We start from the raw sequence: 19,678 nt of genomic DNA on the forward strand, positions 1-19,678 counted from the left end.
ATCATATTAAAACATGCGTCTTTTTCCCTCAAGATGCTATCAGGCCAGGAACAACCAAAAAGGAAGTGGGACAGGAAAGGCACACAGCACCCTCCCTCCCATCACACTGATGGAGACAGTGGCCTTCCATCTGAGCAAATAAACTGCTGGCACTAAGGGAAGTTCCCGATCCATCATCCTTGCGGGGAGGCCTTTCTGGGTGCTGGAGGATTCCAGATACATTTAGCATTGGCTGCATGGTTTAGGTTCTCTCTAGAACATGTTTATGTCCACTCCTATACATCTGCTGTAAGAATCTGCAGTGAGGAAATGGGTCCGTGTGGTACCCTTTCTGTTTCTCAGAGCTTCCGTTAAGGACAAAGTGATCACCTATCTTTCCCTGTCCCGAACTATTCAGCAGAACTTAATCTTTCCAACAGAAGTGGCCAACTTCCCCAGCAAAGGAATCTGCTGCCTTTGTAGTTTGGGTAAAAAGGTGGTTCGTTTTACTGGGACCCTGATGAAATAGGTTTTATGATAAATTCAATCTTTCCTCAAAAAAAAAAAAAAAAAAAAAAAAAAAAAAAAAAAATCCCCAAATCTACTTTTCTGGGCAGAAGGCAACATGAAAGCTGTTTCTATTAAAGCAGCCAACGGCTGACTGTGTGGACCCAGGCAAACAGTCTTGGGTCCAAGGTTAGGAATTTTATTGCTGGAGGTACTCCTTGTGTCTGTATTCTGGAAGAGCTAAGTCCAACACATTGGTGCGGGTTTCCCTTTTAACTCACCTTTTTTTTTTTGGTTATTTTAGAAGGAATTTTTCCCCTTCCCCTTTCTAATCCCTTTCTACACTTGGTAAAATGTGGAAGGAATGGTCTCTGCCAGGAACAAGTAGCAGAGGAATAGAGCGTCAATACCCAGGACAACCGCTGGCTTCGTCACACAGACTGCAGACAGGGTTACTTGAGCCCTGAATTTGGCATAGCACACAGGAAATTCCTCGTTGGTCTGCCCAGGGCAATAAACAGACCTCCTGCATCTAACCACATCCACACTGAAGTTTCTCATGTGGGGTTACTTTAGCTTTCTGTGTAAAAGTTAAGGGTCCCAGCATTCTCGTTCCACGCTCCCTGTAGCCCCTCCGCTTTGGAATGTGTGTTTAGGAGTGGATGTGGCCTGTGGTTCGACATTTCTCTGTTCCATAGGCAGGCAATAACAATAACGGTAGAAGGGGCTAAACACATCACCTACAGGGAGGGGGAGAGATGTTGTTGATGTTTGGATGGCCTTCTAGGCCATGGGTTCCTCATTGGGGGATTCACCCACCCACTACAGATTGGAAATTTTTGGAGAAAGAAAGTAGTAGCATCTGTGGAGAACACCCGACTGCTTCTCCCCCGTGGTTCTACCCTAAGCATATAGCACAGCATATATTTATGTAGCATTTGTGTGTCATTAGGAACTTGAAGTCACCTACACTGACCTGAATAAACCAAAGGATGTGTGTGGGTTCCGTGGAAATCACACGACCTACTTTCCGGCAGCACAGCCAGCCCGAGCCCACTTCAGGAGGGCCATGGGGAAAGTGTGAGGAGCGGAGAAAGAGAGACTGAGCTGGGAAGGACATCACATGTCTGAGTCAAATTATGCTCATTAATTCAATTTGCGTCAGGAATGTGTGTAAATAAACGCTGGCAGCTGCAGAGCTGTGTGTCCTGCAGGGTGCGGGCAGGATGCAGGGCCAGAGGACAGAGAAGCTTGATCCGCAGCCGCTGCTGCCCACCGTGGGATGGTATTAGCATTATCACATTAGGGGGGCTTCAAATGCAGAGTCACTTACTGAACCAAGTGGAACCAGAGAGGCTGCCCTCGTGCCCTAAAATCTTCATTATTTGAAGAGATTAAGCTCCCATGACTGCCCTTCCTCTGGGGAGAAGGGAATCACCACAGATCCGAGTTCCTGGGTTAATAAATGTAGGTGCCTTGTCCCTGACCTGGCACCATTTCCAGGCAGACAACCTGTTCACAGCCACACTCCCAGGCACCAATTCAGGAGAGAGTAGGCTGAGAACACTGAATTTATTTCGTCAGTGGAGGACAAGCCCGGGGTGCCATGAGACTGACCGTTCTGATAGGTTTGATTTGGGGCAGTTCACGTTCACAGACTGTTTTGGGGGATCACCAATCATCACCACCTAACATTTATCGAGCCCCATGTGGCATCCTGAGAAAAGACACTTGCTTAACCCTTAGAAGATGGCTCTTGCAGTCCTGAGACTTTCAGATGTTCTGCAAATACTGTTTACTCTAAAGATTTGCCTGTTTCCCAACTTAATTAGCCATAGAGCCTTTGTCCGCACACACTGATGGAGTGGCAAATGACAAGAGTCAGCTGCGTCTTTTAAGTAGTCTGGAATTTCTCTGTGCCCGCCCGGGGGGGGGGGTGTCAGCAGGATGATGATGATGATGATGATGATGATGATGATGATGATGATGGTGGTGGTGGTGGTGGTGGTGGTGGTGGTGGTGGTGGTGGTGATGATGATGGCAGCAATGGTGACCACAATGGTGGCTAGTCAGAGGTACACAGTTTACTGTGTGCTTCGTGTATTTAATCTGCACCGTAACTTCTATTCCATACAAGAAACAGAGGCCTTACAGAAATTAAGGCAGATGCTCATGGTCATGAAACCTGGTGGGGATTTGGGATTTGCCTTCTGACGTGTTTCAGGGCCCTAACAGCAGGCAGCAATCCCCAGCAATATGTCCTCTTTGAGGTGCTACAAGTATCCCCACCCCAACTCCATTTTCTTCACCTCCCCCATGCTCCAGTGCCAATAGCATCGTCTCATTATCGAGTACTGATTTTATGAATATCAATGTGTGTGGGTGGGCCTCTCACTAAAGGATGGGATAAGAAGGAATTATAGGTGAAGTCAGGCAGAGATGAGCCCCCCTCAGTGAGCAGCAAGTTGCACCTCCTAAATGCTGGCAGGCCAGTGTCCCCATCTCTGTGCACTACACTAGTGATCCATCTTTCCTATGTATAGTGGAAGACTGGTGCTTGTCACGTGGCTGCCTCCCAGCATCTCCAAATGACTTGAAACCATCCTTTGTGGATGCCTCCAGTCCAGACTAAAGAAATGCCGGCACTCTGGGCTTCTGAAGACCATGGGAGGCAGAGCAGTTGACAGGGCCTGTGGAAGCCAGGGCAGCACCAAGCCCTGGTGCTTTGAGCACTAATGGGCCTTCTTGGTGGACATACTGCTTGTGGTTTAGGAGAGAGAACATAAGCCTAGCTGAGGACAATGGGAAGCAGAATGAGGCTCTCCATCCCCTCCTGGGTGCAGGGCATAGAGCCCACGGCCTTGCAGATATTAGACACCTACCTCTCCACCTAGTCACTGCCCCCACCATGTCAGGCTAGCTTCTGGGTATTTTCTCCCACTTTACACAGGCTTTTCTCTTTGTAAGAAGGGGAGATCCTGGGCCCGTAGGATGAGACTGTGGTGCTTCTGGAGCATCCACCCAGCCTGTGCTCAATCATGGTCTCTTGTGAGGACATCCTGAGAGAATGGTTAGTGAAAGGACACAGACCTTTCACTCTCGCCTTACACAACCCTTAGGAGGGCTGTCGGCCTTCAGTAGCCAGAACAATCAGAAGTTGGATCCACCTCTGTGTCCTTCTCCATCAGAGTGGCAGCTGAAGGAGTTCGTTTTGCCCTCTCAGAAGAAGTGGTGTGTGTGTGTGTGTGTGTGTGTGTGTGTGTGTGTGTGTGTGTTTACCTTGTGTGTATAGATGCATATGCATAGAGTCCAAGAGTCAAGGTTGGGTGTCTTCTCAATTGTTCTCCACCTATCTTGAGACATGACGTCTCACCAAACCTGGCACTCACTGGTTCAGCTAGGCTGGCTGGTCCGTGAGCTCCAGGGAGCCTCCTCTTGCTGTGTCCCCAGTATTGGGAATGCAGCTACTTATTGTTGTTCTGGGCTTTATCTCTAACCTATGGATTGTTCTCCCTTCTTGATTTGCCTCTTTTGTCTTCTGCCTTTCTGTCTGCCCCAGTCACTCTCTCCCTCTCTCCTTCCGTGTGCAGGGACTGACGTAACCCTTCAGAGGTAGTCATGGAGGCTATAACTGTGGAAGGAGTGCGGTCTCCCCTCTCCCAGCACAGGGATGGCAGTCACCACAGCCTGAGTGGAATCTGTCCTGAGCCTGGGAGATCTCTGCAGCCCCCTGTCCCTGACTATGACATTTCTTCCTATTAAGTCTATAGTCTTGTTTATCCTAGAATTAAACAATCACAGCCCAAGATGAGGGGAATTCAGTCAGAGCTTGGGATTCGTGGAGCAAAAGCATTTATCTCTATTTAAAATTGGTTTTTTTTTCCTCAGCCACGGGGGTTGTTTTCATGCTTTGGGCCTTAATTATGTGTTTATTTACCTAGCCTGAAACAATTCCCCCTGGCCCTGGATAATCCAATATAAACTCATAATGACCAAGATTCCTAAGGCAGAAAAGAACTTTTCAAAGAAAGCCAGGGAAAACTCCCAGTTTAAACTTCCACTGAAGGAATGAAGGAAAGTCTACCAGAGGGGAGGCAGGAGCACCAGTGTCTGAGCAGGAGCCTTCTGGTTGGAAAGCTGCCCTCTCGGCCGCCCACACTCACTGGCTCTGGTGCACTTGGTGAGAGGAAGGTGGGTTCTTTGCTCCTAGATACTATACTCATTAACTCTGACATTGGTCAGCAACAATATGGCAACTCTTAGGCAAAGTGTATGTTTTTATGTATCTGTCATTATCGGGAATGGCAATAAGTTTTCTACATTACCTGATTATCGATCTCCCTTATGTATATCCCTGAAGTTAGAACGTGAGGGTGGTAGCAGTGGGGTAAAGTCTCCGTTGCTGGCATCAGGTTGTACATCTAAGTTATCTTTTATTCTGAAAGATTCTCAGTGTGGAGATGGTGGCACGTGGCTCTCCCTGGGTTACATGGCATACATTCAGGGTGCCTTTCTAGTTGGAAGAGAGTTGTATGTCTCAGCTTTCTACAAACTGCCAAATGGATGGTCCTCTCCCTGTCAGCCGCACTCTTTCGAGTCACATCTGTGTGCACAGTCTGTGCTTTGCAAACAGCTCACTGAATCCAATCTCAGGTGTACACCACAGCTACTATACCACTCTCAAAAGACATTGACAGTGAGCTAGGCAGGGCCTCAGCCTGACAGGCCAGGCCTGAGAGACTTTAGCTGGACAGGGAAGAGTATCTCCCAGGCCAGTCCACAGAAATCCTCTTGTAATGACAGTCCTGAGCCTCTCAATGGCATAAGAAGCTATCCAGGGAAACACAGAACAATATCCAAGGTTCTAGGCCTCTAAGGGGAACCATCAGAGACCCACTCACTACCCTGTGGGAAATGGTGAGCAGTGCATGCGGAGGCTGCTAGCCCTGGCCTTTTACTATTCTGTGGTATTACAGGTTGTTCATTATCAAATCAAGTTTACAAGGAAAGGGGCAACCAGCCCAAGCACATTGACAGCAGCTGGCAGCCACAGACTTGGGGCACATTTCTTTACTTACAGAAGGCAGCCATCCACAACATCTGAGCTTTCTGCACAAATATCAGCGCCGTATGCCCACCTGTAGATGAGCAAAACAAACCTGTAGTGTTAGAGTCAGGAGTGTGGCTAGGCCCAGGTAGGCAGGGGACGAGAACGGAATGGGAAAGGTGCGAGGAAGCTTCTTCTTTTTTTTTTTTTTTTGGTTTTTCAAGACAGGGTTTCTCTGTGTAGTCCTGGCTGTCCTGGAACTCACTCTGTAGACCAGGCTGGCCTCGAACTCACGAGGAGGCTTCTAAAACAGTTCTTGGAGATTTTGAGCAGAAGGCTAAGTCCACAGTATGCATTTCATAAAAATGCAAAATCATCTGAGATGCACATGTGTGGGTATGTAATAATAAAAGTTTACATTAAATTATGTTGTGATTCCTCAGTCAACCGTGAATAATAATGAATTCCTATAAGAGGAGGGAGGTGTTCCTTCCCCCTGGGAACATGACTTCCTTTGCTCCCACCCTCACCCGAGCACTTCACCTTTCCCATAACAAGAAGTTTGTCTTAAAAAACTCTTAATAAAAAGTTCCCAGCTTTGTTTTCCTGCAAGCACGTCAAGTCCAGTGAAGTACTTTGGAAGAAATGTGTCTTTGAACTGTTTATCCAGTGAGTAATATTCAGAACATCCTGACAGGTCACAGAGGTAGATGGCACTGGCCACGAGGAGGGGAGACCTCCACGATGATTTCCATAGTGGTTGGTCTAGCTCACATTCCCACCAGCTCAAAATGCATTATACATTTGTATGAAAATGGCCTTAACTAACAACTATGACAATTACAAAGATATAAAGGCTGAGGAAAGAAGGTTGGGACGTGACTCAACAGTGAAACGTGGACCAGTTGAACATGAGGCCCAGGTTCAATCTCTAGCACGCATCCCCAAATGCAGTCAAAGAGACAGAGAGAGTTCAGAGCCCAAGGTCCCCATATGTTTATTTGCTGATAGCATTTGTAAGGTGGGTAAAAACCTTCCAGTCACTAAAGGTAGCACAGGTTAGCCACGACACAGCAGTCACATTAAAGTGGACTCTAATTCATTCGAACTTATTCTCCCAGTATAAAAGTAAAAACGGCCAGGCAGTGGTGGCACACGCTTTTAATCCCAGCACTTGGGAGGCAGAGGCAGTCGGCTTTCTGAGTTCGAGGCCAGCCTGGTCTACAGACTGAGTTCCAGGAGAGCCAGGGCTATACAGAGAAACCCTGTCTCGAAAAACAAAAAGCCAAACAAAGTAAAAATGACACAACATTGCTCTGAAACTACCCACCTGGTGTGTTTAGTTTACAGTCACCACAAGTTCCTTCATTCAAGGACTTTATTCTGAAAGTAGCCAAACATTTGTGGAAACTTTTCACATTGGCTGAGAGAATTCCCTCTGAATCAAATCTACAGATTGAACTAGATTTTAATGTAAGTTAGGTTTATGTGGAAATTCTGTCTGGGAAGCCTGCCTTCTAGAGAGTTCTTTGCCCATATGGTGTGTGGGGGGCTGTGAGTATGGAGGTGCACGTGCATGTGTGGGTGCTTATACACGTGCATGTGAAGGCCAGCGTCTGACAGAGTGTCTTCTTCAGTAGCTCTCCACCTTTGAGACAGGGTCTCTTCATTGGCTGATTCAGGCGCCGGGGGTTCTCAGCCTGTGGGTTGTGACCCTCACAGGGGTCTCATATCAAATATCCTGCATATCAGATATTTACATTATTATTCATAGCAGTAGCAAAATTACGTCTATAAAATAGCAGTGAAATAATTCAATGGTTGGGGGTCACCACAGCATGAGGAACTGTATTAGAGGGTCGCAGCATCAGGAAGGCTGAGGACGGCTGAGCTAGACCATCTGGCGTGCAAGCCCCAGCTGTCCTCCCATCGCTGTCTCCCCAGTCCTAGGACTCTCAAATGCATGTAGCTTTGTGTGTGGATTCTGGGGTTGAAATCAGACCTTCTTGCTCTGCTCCTCAACCCTTTTACTAAGTCATCTCCCTCATCCCTTAATGTGGCCTGTGAAGCACTAGGCAGAGGAGCAACCATGTTAAGCTCCACCAAGATAGATCAACATCCTCTACCAAGGAAGAAATAAATATTGTTTACCGGCTTCTGACAATAAGTTCTTTGTTGGCCATTTTGTTGTTGCTTCATTCCTGATCTTTCCCCCTTTCTCTAAGGGAGTCTGCAGTCTATTCGTTGTTCCTAAAATTTTTTATCACTCATTTTTCACATTGCAATAAATTATAATATATATGCATATATATACAATTTAAAACATTTAAGTAAATATTTTATAATATCTGAAAGCTGGACGTCCCTTAGGTAGAGGATTATATGAATAATTTTTATTTATATCAGTTTACTTTCAGTTTCTTGTCAAGAAAACTCTTTGGGAAATAATTCCATGGCTCTTTAAAATACATTGCCATGTGGTCTGGCCACAGTTCTGTTTCCGGTCCGTAGGCCCGGGCTTAATGAAGTGTTCCTTTAGAAGAACTGTTATTTTAGGCCTAAGGTTGATTTTTATGCAAATCTTAGTTCTCTTCCTGTAGGATGTTGTCCTATCACCTGAAGTCTCCCTCCACACACAGAGATCCAGTTCACCTTCTCAGAGCTCCCCCACCTCACCCTCGCCCCTCCCACCTCACCCTCGCCCCTCCCACCTCACCCTCGCCCCGCCCACCCCCTCCCACACACACCCATTCACCTCACTTTCTGCTCACCTCCACAAACCTTGATTCTGAGACATAATTCTTTCTTGTGTGTCCTGACTGTTAATTTCCTAAAAGTTCTTTGGACTAGTCTTCTTCATAACACATTTCTTTCCTTTTTTTTTTTTTTTTAAATTAATTTATTTTTTCACTTTACAACCCAATATCAGCCCTTCCTCTCTACCCAGTATACCTTCATTCCCCTTAGAAGGGGAAGCCCCCCTCTGGGTGTCAACACACACAAACACATACACACACACAAAACTCCTAACTCCTTCCCCACAACCACTTACCCCCTGCCCCCCTCCACCACACATCAAGTTGCTAGGCATATCTTCTCCCACTGAGGCCACACAAGGCTATCCATTAAGGGATATGGAATCCACAGGCAAGCAGATAGGCAACAAGCTCAGGGACAACCTCTGCTGTAGTTGTTTGGGGGACCCACATGAAGACCAGCCTACTCATCTGCAGGGGATGTATGTGCAGGGGACCTAGGGCCAGCCCATGCTCATTCTTTGGTTGGTGATTCAGTATCTGGGAGCCCCCAAGGGTCCAGGTTAGTTGACTCTTGGTCTTCCTATAGAGTCCCTGTCCTTTTCTGGTCCCTCAGTCTTTCTCCCCACTCTTCCACAAGACTCCCTGAGCTTTATCCACTGTTTGTGGATGAGTTTCTGCATCTCTTCCCATTGGCTGTTGGGTAGAGCCTCTTAGAAGACAGTTATGCTAGGTCCCTGTCTGCAAGCATAACAGAGTATCATTAATAGTGTCGGGGTTCTTGCCCGTGGAATGGGTCTCAATTTGAGGCAGTCATTGCTTGGCCATTCCCTCAGTCTCTACTCTGTCTTTGTTCCTGCACATCTTGTAGGCAAGACACATTTTGGGATAAAGGCTTTGTGGGTGTGTTGGTGTCCTTATCCCTCCACTGGGAGTCCTGTCTGGCTACAGGAAGTGGCCACTTCAGGATCCATATCTCCCACTGCTCAGAATCTCAGCTAGAGTCACCCCCTTTGGCCCCCTGGGGCCTCACCGCATCCCAGGTCTATGGCAGGTTGTAGAGATTGCCCAGATTCCCTGTTCCCCAGCCAATCTCCTTCTCTCTCCTCTGTTCTCTCTATATGATTCCCCCAACCCACTCCCCTCTCCATCCCCTCCTCCACCCACTTCCCTCCTTTCACAGACCTCCCATATTTATTTTGTTCCCCTTTCTGAGAAGGGGGATTCAACCATCCTGCCTTGGGACCTCCTTGTTATTTGGCTTCTTTGATTATAGCGTGATTATCCTGTACTTTATACCTAATATCCACTTATCAGTGAGTATATACCATGCATGTCCATTTGGGCCTGGGTTCCCTCACTCAGGATGATATTTTCTAGTCCATTCATTTGCCTACGAAATCCATGACATCCTTGTCTTTAATGGCTGAGTAGTATTTCACTGTGTAGATGAACCATGTTTTCTGTCTCCATTCTTCAGTTGAGGGACATCTAGGTTGTTTCCAGTTTCTGGCTATTATGAATAAAGCTGCTATGACCATAGCTGAGCAAGTATCCTTGTGGGATGTGGAGCATCTTTTGGGTGTATGCCCAGGAGTAGTATAGATGGCTCTTGAGGTAGAACTACTTCCAATCTTCTGAGAAACCACATGGCCCATTTCTTAAATATAATTCATCTGAAGGGTCTTTTCCTTGGCCACTTTATTTGTTTTAATTTTTTACTTTTTTCTAGTTTCTATCATATCCACTAAAACATCAACGTCAGCTAAGAAACATATTTATCTTTAGTGCAACATTTTTTTCTAAAATTTGATCTGCTGGCGGGCCACCATATCTGTATGCATGGGTTTCCCTATCCACACATTCAACTAACTATGCAGGAAAAATAGGCAGCAAAAGGTTGTATCTGTACTGGACAGGTAGAGACATTTCTGGTATCACTGTGCACTGTGAGGGTGTCACAAGTCATCTGGAGACTAAGCAAAGTGTACTGGAGTATGTGTACGAGTACTATGCAGGCACTGGCATTTTTACATAAAGGACATGCACACTGAGGAATTTTGGTCTGGGGTAGGAGTGGGGGTCCTGAAACCCATTCCCTCAAGAGTGCTGAGCTAGAGCTATACATTGAAAGTAGAGACAGATCTTTTTCATTTTTTGTATTTCTTCAAATACCTAGTGATGCCTCGGTAATAAACATCAGATGGCTGGGAAACTTGCACATATTGCTTAGAGCTTCTTAGCGACTTCCAATTCAGCTTCAGACTTTGGTTCTAATGAATCACTACTCATTGATATACTGCTAGGATGAATGCAGCTTTTTTCTCTCCAGGTACCTGTCTGTACCTGTTACACTTGGTCCATTCTTAATTAAAGTCTCTATTAGATTTCTTGCAGAAGAGCATTGTGGGAACTAAAATGGTACCTTACTGACGGATTTTCTTCATGACTATGGAACATTCTGAACATAAGTCCGTGGGGTAGAAATGCTACCTACCACCTTTGGGAAGATGGTTTTTTATCCTAGAAGCCTTTATTTCCAGAGAAGAATATCCTGTAGTGCTAATGCAAAGACTTGTGAAATTTAGCCTTTAAAAACAAAGCTGTGTTTAAGTTCTGTGGGAACAGACGGTATTGCTTTTTAAAAAAATGACACAGCAGATGGTGTGAAATTTGTTTTAAAGCATTACTCTCAGGTTAAGTCATATTTGCCTTCTTACAACCTGGAACACATTTTTACAACTTCAGAAATGGAGCATCTGCAGCGCTGAAGACTGCAGCATGGGCTGGACCACAGGCTCCTGCTGAGCTGTAGATGAGGAAAAGAGACTCCCATGGCTATGAGGGTCCTTGCTGCTTTCCCTGGGTTGAGCCAGTAAAGACCGAGTTGAAAATGCAGACCATGCTGTCCCGAGAGTTACCGTTACTTAATGAAAATGTGGCTTCATACATACTGTTCATTGCTGTTGGTTTCAAGTATCTGTGGTTTTTCCTTCCAAGCATCTTCAATGTTGCTTAAAGGCATTTCCACAGAAAATGATCATATTCACAGCTCATCCCACTGGGAATGGTCTAGAAATTGGCCTGCTTCCTAGATCTGAACCATATGTGTGCTTGTTCTCTCTCTCTCTCTCTCTCTCTCTCTCTCTCTCTCTCTCTCTCTCTCTCTCTCTCTCTGCCTCCCAGTGAATTACAAACCTCTATGCTTGATGGAACACCACGAGATGGTTCTGATCCACATTTTCATGCTACAGCTTCTTTCTCCACACCTAAAACGCACCCATGGCACTCCAAGAATGGCCAAAGTGAAAACCCAAGAAGCTTACCTTTTGTCTCACGAATTGGCAAGCACCCCGAAGTAGCATGTTTAGCAGATGGATTGGACTGGTGATCCTTTTGCTTTTGCTTGATTTGGGGACTTGGTAGTCTCGAAGAAATGGAAGTATGGCACGTTCAAAGTCTTTTTAATTCTACAGAAGATATACAGCTAGAGGTAGAGGTAGATACAGCTATTCAATGCCAGTGGGGATGCATGTCTTTGATTATGAGAGATTCTGTTTGTTTTTAGAAGTGAAACTTTTCTGATGCTTGAAAATATAAGTCAAAAAGCAATGGAGACAAAAGTGACTTCCCTGCCTCCTCCCCCATCCCTTGACTTCCCTCCTCTTTGACCCCTACCCCCCACTTCCTGTGTCACGTGCTCTGAGATCCCAGTGTTTCCTCTCCTCTGTGAATGGGAGCCTTTTGTTACAATCTCCAACTTTCTCATGGCCTATCTGATGGCACCAGCAACTTATATAGGATTACAAACTATATTGTTCTCATATAAAACAAGTAGGATTTTGGATTTAGGGGGTTGTTGTTGTTTTGTTTTGAGATGGGGTCTTGCTATATAGTCTTATCAGAAACTGGCCCAGCATTCAGCCTGGGAGCCAAGGTAGGCCGTATCTGGGCTTGCCAACAATAATCTCTGCTAACTTACACTAAAACCATGTGATGAATGTGTCTAATGTGTTTGATGGAGACAGTCCTAGATGTGTACCACGAGAGCTAGGTAAGATTATGCTCTTCATAGGGCCTGCCCAGACATATATACATAGACATAAGCTCTCGTAGTATAACGTCTCATGGCTCATTCAGTGTCCTATATACAACTGAGCAATGGAGGCCACGGGACCGTTGACTCCTAATGACTGCTTAGTGCATGATACATCAAAGACTTCACTTACTTCAGACAACCATTCTGGAGCACGTCCATTAACACCTCTACATGTATCTATTCAGCACATCAGATACATGACTACAAGGTACAGGCATTGTTCTGAGGCTTATGCACAGTCACAAAAAGACTAAGATGCTCATGGAGCATTTATTCTAAAGGTGGCAGCCATGTGGATGGGCAAGCAGGAAAAATGGAGGACAGTAGTGAGTGACTGGGTACTCACACTAGACGTTCTCGTCATAGAGGCCTCCAGTGGACTGCTGTGTTGGCAGGGATCTGAGGAGCAGAGCCAGTGTCCCCAGAACATAGTGGATGGTGTGGCCATAGTCCAGGGCAGTGTAAGCCAGGCAGGAGCCAAGATGGGGGGTGTGGAAGTAAGGGAAGGAGAAAGTGCTGGGACCCCAGAGCTTTGTAAAGGGTGGAGTGATAAACTTGGGGTTTACTCTAAATGAGACAAATATTCCTTGTGGAAAGTAGATGATTTGGCAAAAAAGAAAAGCAAGAAGACCAGATTAGAGTGTAGGTTCATGGCAGTGAGGGTGGTGGCTGTATTCAGAATGTACAGAGCCCATGCACAGAATGGATTAGAAACCTGGGTACAGAGTGAAACATCTGTGGAGTTTTATCCTGAGCAAGGGAGGGATATGAAGGCAGTAGAGCTGCTGACTTGGGCAGAAGAACCTAGAGCAGAAGAGGGAGAGGACAAGAGGGTAAGATGTTCCTTACATGTCAGTTGCCAATTAGAAAATGCATAAAAGCAGCCAGAGGACCAGATGAAAGAAAATGTCAATTCTTCACCAATCTAATACATAGTCTATCTAAGAATCTAATGGGGAGCAAGTTTTAGCTCATTTTCTGTTGCTATTACAAAGTACCTGAGTCTGGGTGGTTTATATAGAATAAAGATTTTAGTTTCTGATTTGAGAGGCTGGTAAATTCAAGAGCTTGGTTTGGATTCTCATAGCTTGTCAGAGACATCACATGGCACAGAGCCAGTGTGCTAGCTTAGTTTTCTCTTCCTATCAAATCACTATTTGGATCATGAGGACCTACCCCCCTGACAACTAATCCTAACCTCCCTAGGCCCCACCCCCAAATACCACTAACATAAATTTGAGATTCGTTTTCCAAAATGTAAATTTGGGGAGTACCAGCAGCAATGGGGTATGGGGCAGAGATACCGATGAATGTTGCCACCTGCCACAGCCTAGAGTTCTTTTCAGCGACCTCCACGCAGGTGGAGTAGGCCTTTACCCACTGAGCCATCTCACCACATAAACGTGATATTCTTGGCTGTGTAGCAGAGCAGAATTCCAAGAGGAAGCAGAGCTGGAGGTTCTGAGAAAGAGTTTAATATAAATGTACAGCTTCATTAAAAAGGTGTTCAGCAAAAGAGTAAAACATCCAGGGGCCCTGTGGCTTCTCAGAGGAGATTCTCACCTCATTGTCTAAGCAGTGACCATGTGTGTGACTTTGGTGGCTCCAAGTTTAAACTCTTTAAAAGGTTGCTGAGAAACTTTTTTTTCTTTTCTGTCCCCCTCTTTTTTTAATAAATGAAATCATGGGGTGGTTCCAGAGGTGCCTTAGGTAGGATTACAGTTCAATAAGGTTAGCCATGCACACAAGGGCTGCATGAGCTCAGACACCTTTCACTAGAGATGGGATTCCATGCAAGAGTCCACAAAATTACAAGCTTATGTCGTTGTTGACACAGAGTTTCATCATCTAACTCTGCCTGATGTGGAACTCACTATGCAAACCAGGCTGCCTTGAATTCAGAGATCTACCTGCCCTGGCCTCTCACTCTTAAGTGTTGGCATCGGAAGCCTGTGCCACCACACCTGGCAGCTGTCTCTTTCTCACTTGAAATATCATTGTCTAAAAGAATATTGTCTCTGTGCTGGCCACTTTCACAGTAAGTGTTGTTATTGGTGCTGGTGCATGGCTCTCAACCTGACTGCAGAGTGAGGCACCCCTTTCCTTTCCCTTCCCCCTTCCTCAGTCTTCCCTGACTTTCTATCCTGTCTCTGGGCCTCATGTTCAAACCATAGCAATGATGTAGTTGTGACTGAAAGGAAAGGACTAGGAAATGACCTCCTATTGGTCTACTGAAAGTAGGAGATGCTGGGGGCCAAAGGGAAGCAGGGTGGGAGACACAAGGCTAGGTCTGGGGCTAGCTGCAAAGTAGCCAACTAGAGTGGGGCTGGACTAGGCTGAGGAGGAGCAAGATGCATGGCAGCCTGGGAGAGACACGGCTTTTGGGACCTCTGCCAGCAGCCTGGGTGGCACTGGAAGTGGCCACAGGATAATGTTGGGTTTCAGGGTTTGTAAGTATCCGTGTTTGTAGGGAAAGCAGAGTTGGTGGGAAGTGGGGGAGCGAGCGGTAGAACTGAAAGGGCCTTGAGAGTTTGGTGCGACAGGAGGGCTTTGCTTAAATAAGGAGCTAAAAGTAGCACTTGTTTTTCTGTAAAGGAAGAGATTACATGTGATGCTTAGAATCAGGAAGCTTCTGGTGCCCGTGTATGCCTTTGTAGGAACTGCATTTTATACTGACAAGTATATATTGCTGTAAAATATAATTTCAATAAGAGATCTAAATTTGCAACTATATTACATGCCCATCACTGAATTTGTGAATTGAAGAAAAAAATTAAATCAACCAGAAACAAAAAAGAATACCCAGGATTGAATTCTGTCTTTCGCTTGTTTTCGATGCAGCCTTCAGAAGCATGACTGGGCAGAGCGTTTCAGAGAGCATTGAGCAGGCAGCTTTAGCACTGGCCTTGATGGCAGAGGGAGGGCTGAGGTTTCACCCTTAGGTTTGATTTCAGTTGCTCTGGAGTTTCTTAGCTAAGCTAATAAAGCCATGGAGGCCTCTTCTAGCCTTTTGGCCCAGAACCTGTCTCCAGACAGGATGCAATGATTATTTGTAAATTATCGTGTCTCTCTGACAGTTATCTCAAAGGAATATCTCTTTTTTAAACGGACATAGCAAGATGATTTGATTGAAAACATTGTTTACACAGCATATAAACACTAGTGGTCCTGCCAGATTTGAAAATGCCTACATAGAGCTAATTCATAGTACTTTAGTTACGTTAATCTAGATTTGAGACCTGTTGAGAGAGAAAAGGAGCCCAGTATCGAGAGAAAAGGATAAAAAACAATTTTGGTAGTGAAATGGACAAAGCACATGAGATTTAAACGGGACAATGAAAATTTTAGCAAGAGAGGAATGGAGATTGTGGGGTTTGGAAACCATTCAGCCACCCTCTGCTCTGCATTTTAAATCACAAATACATTTTCACCCAGAGGCTTTTCTGAGTAATATGCTAGAGCTCTGACTGTCTGTCTGTCTGTCTGTCTCTCTGTCCATCAATCATCTATCTATCTATCTCTATCTCTTCCTCCAGCTCCCTCCCCCTTCCATCTCTCTTTCTCCTCCCTTCCTTCACCCCTGAGTGTGGGTCTTCTGAACACAGATGTCACCCACTGGTGTCCCTCCACTTTCAGGCCCCAGTGTGCTGTGCTCCCCAGACTCCCTCCTGAACCTCAGGCAGGCTCATGCTTGCTGAATAAATTTTAGCCTTCCTAAAAGACCATTTCCTCTTAATTAACTAAGGACTTTAGGCCCTTGAAGACAAACTCAGTAGGCAGAGGCAGGTAGATCTCTGTGAGTTGGAGGCTAACCTGATCTACATAGTGAGCCCCCCCCTTACTCTTCCTTGACCTCTCCCTAGCCAGCAGCCCCCATGTGGCTGTTTTAACCCTCTGTGGCCCTGTGCTTTCTTTTCTTGGAACTTTGTGCTCTAGCTATAGACTCCTAGCTGAACTGCCTGTCTTCTTCCTTCCCTTCAAGGCAACCCTCCCGCCAGACTTCCTAGTTCCTTCTCATCAACTCTACCTTTTCCATTTGCCTGCCACCCCCACCCCCAATACATCCTCAACTTCCATCGTCCTGTTGGAACCTTAATCATTCAGGCTGACCACCTATCAGAAGCCTCCTTGAGAGTCAGATTTCACTCATGATGCAAAGATGGCCCTTCTGGTCTCGAGCATTGTTTTCCACACCTTGATTGTTCTCTCACTTAGCTCTGTGAGGTAGACTACGTTTGGGAGCATTGAGCTTACTGTCCATTCCTGCGCTCATACACTACTCAATCCACTGTACTTGTTAGTCAGAGTCTCAGTGCTATCCTCTGTGGTGCTCGTGATGCACTTCACATACATAGTCCTCCACCTACATAGTCCTCCACCTACATAGTCCTCCACCTACATAGTTCTCCACCTACATAGTCCTCCATCTACATAGCCTTCCACCTACAAAGTCATCCACATGCATAGTCCTCCACATATAGTCTTATACATGCAGTGTTCCACATGCATAGTGCTCCACATACATAGTGCTCCACATGCATAGTTCTCCACATATGTATTGACCTCACCCCTGTTCCAGATGTTGCTTATCTCCTCCTCATATAACACACAGTAGCTGCCACTTACCTACAATGTCTCTTTATTGGTTGTCAGTTACCCATGGATATATATGATCTAAAATATTAAGTAGGAAATAAAAAAAAAAAAACTCATAAGCTCTCCATTGTGACTGGTGTGTTGAAATTCTGCTCTGTTCAGACTGGGACATGAATCATCCCTTTGTCCAGCCGATCCATGCAGTAAATGCTGCCTGCCCTGTTAGTCACTTCAGAGTTGGCTTCATTATCAGAACAGCTGTAGGGATATTGTAGTGCCTGTATTTTGCTTACAAAAGGCCTGGAAGCACAAGAATAGTGACATAAATAGAGGTCACAGGACTAAAAACCATGGAGGAATAAATTAACCCTGGGTGAGTGGCAACCTGCGGGGCATATGGAGGGAAATCACAATATGGGTATGTGGGTGAGTTTGATACTCTGCATTTCAGACAACCACTAAGAAGGCATCTTGGGGAATAGCTCCTGTTCATATGGGCACTTATTTTACAATAATATGAACAAAATTGATTTAAAGGAAATGAACGAGAGTTATCTAAATAATATTTTTAAAAACATTGTATGATAGCTAAGGTTCAGGGAACATGGTGGAGGAGGGTGCTGAAGGATTGTAAGAGCCAGAGGATCAGAGACAGTCCTGTGAGACTTGTGACCCCAGTAACATCCAGAGACAATCATGTGAGACTGTGACCCCAGTAACATCAGAAGCTACACCCACAGTGTCTCACCAATATGACCACCCAAATGTGAGCTAAACAAGGAGGAACACACCAAACTAGGCAAAAAAAAAAAAAACAAAAAAACAAAAAAAACAAACCTCATGAGGCCTCAGCCCTACACAAAGAACTACAGACAGCAGAGAAGGCTGGAGTGGGAGAGGTGGTCCTCCCCAGGGAAGAGCACATCATTGGTTGTTTACTGCTAAATAGCTAGCCCTGAAAATATACCAACAAGTAGCATTATTATATGGACTCAACAGGCGTGTGTGTGTGTCTCTCTGTGTGTGTGTGTGTGTGTGTGTGTGTGTGTGTGTGTGTGTGTGTATGGATATGTATACAAATACATGTATGACCATAATAAAAATTGATGCTTTTTAAAAGTAGGTCATGAATTTAAAGTAATGTAGGGAGGATCATGGGAAAGAAAGCATTTGGAGGCAGTAAAGGAAAGGGAGAAACGTAGTAATTAAAATACAATCTCAAAAGTAAACAACTGCAAACAACTTTTGGGAATTCTGTCTCAGACCCCTGGGATCAGAAGCCAGGATGTGGAGTCCAACAAACACATCCTCTCAAGGTTCCTGGTACCCACTGTCCCGTGACATTGAGAGCCACTACTGTCGGACTCCTTAAGCCTTTGACCAGCTCTGTTTTCTTCTGGAGTCATACCTGGATTTCAAAGGGGACATTTAAGACCCTTTACCTCTAGAGCCCTGGAAAGGAGGGGGCTTTACAGCTCATGGCTGCCACTCACCTGCCTGTGCTCTTTGCCACCTGGAGGAGCTTCGATCCTCCATCGTGGGCTGTGTTGCAAGGCCTTCTTCAACCCTAATGCATGCCGGTTTCTGCCTGAAATGCTTCCTTCCCACTCCACTGGGTAAATTGCTGGTGGATAAAGTCCTGATTCCAGTGTCAAGCTTTAAGTATAGTGTTGTCTTACACCTTCTCTGCCCCACACTCTCTCCTATAATTAGTGGTCACTTTCACAGGACATTGTCTGTTCCATGTAGATCATGTTCTGTCACAAGCCGCAGTTCTCACATCTGCTCCTCATTACACTCCAAGTCCTAAGGAATGAGGAGAGCATTCTGCTATTTCATTTTCAGCATCTAGCAAGTTATTAACATGATAGGCTGATCCCAGCTCTTGGGGGCGTCTTTCCTAGCACTGTATTACAGGCTTCAAACACAGTCTTTTCTTCTCAGCCTTCTGACCATGGATCTTTCCAAGTTGCCTTCCTCTTGGACTGAGTGTCTCAGTGATAGTGCCCTTGCCTATAAGACACTGGCATCTATAAATAACCATACGTGTTGGGGGATATGACGTCATGTTTGGTGCAGGGGAATTATTGTATTCTTACTTTGAGCATATCATGTGGTGAGAGCATGAGAGTCTCTAGCTCTTTTGAAGTTCTCTCTCTGTCCTTGTTGTTAAATTTCGTTACCCTCCTCTGCACCGAAACACCAGAAATTATTCTTCCTTTCTAACTGTGATGTACCACGAACTGTAGTAGACCAGCCTGCACCCACCGCCACCCCATCGCCCAGCCTCTGGTCATCACCATTCTTGCCCACATCTTCTGTGAGATCAACTTCATAGCATTCACATGTGTCCTAGTTTGTTTTCTATTGCTGTGATAAACATCATGACCAAAAGCAATTTAGGGAGAAAAGCCATTTTCAGGGGACAGGGGGTTTATATGTCCCCATCACAATCTGTCATGAAGTAACATTAGGGCAGGAACTCAAACAAGCCAAGAATCTGGAGGCAGAAGCTGATGCAGAGACCGTGGAAAGGTGCTACTTACAGGCTTACTCCCCATGGCTTGCTCAGCTTGCTTTCTTATAGAACACAGGACCACCAGTCCAGGGGTGGCACCACCCACCATGGACTGAGCCCTCCCACGTCAACTGCTAATTTTAGAAAGCCCTGCAGGCTTGCCTGGTACAATCTGA

At 45.5% G+C, this 19,678-nt stretch overlaps 1 protein-coding gene and 1 long non-coding RNA gene across 4 annotated transcripts in view; one reads left to right on the forward strand and one right to left on the reverse strand.

Annotated features, from left to right (window-relative positions):
* Window positions 1-19,678, forward strand: part of Atp8a2 (ATPase phospholipid transporting 8A2) — a 480,046-nt gene that overhangs the window by 370,958 nt on the left and 89,410 nt on the right. The window lies entirely within an intron of this gene.
* On the reverse strand, window positions 6,495-18,606 carry LOC143441710 (uncharacterized). Its single transcript, XR_013109337.1, has 4 exons — window positions 18,478-18,606; window positions 17,015-17,062; window positions 11,616-11,776; window positions 6,495-7,274 (listed from the first exon to the last, which is right to left on the reverse strand). It is a non-coding gene; the product is annotated as an uncharacterized LOC143441710 (long non-coding RNA).

This window comes from Arvicanthis niloticus, chromosome 3 (genome assembly GCF_011762505.2).
Source record: "Arvicanthis niloticus isolate mArvNil1 chromosome 3, mArvNil1.pat.X, whole genome shotgun sequence".
Taxonomy (NCBI): Eukaryota; Metazoa; Chordata; class Mammalia; order Rodentia; family Muridae; genus Arvicanthis; species Arvicanthis niloticus.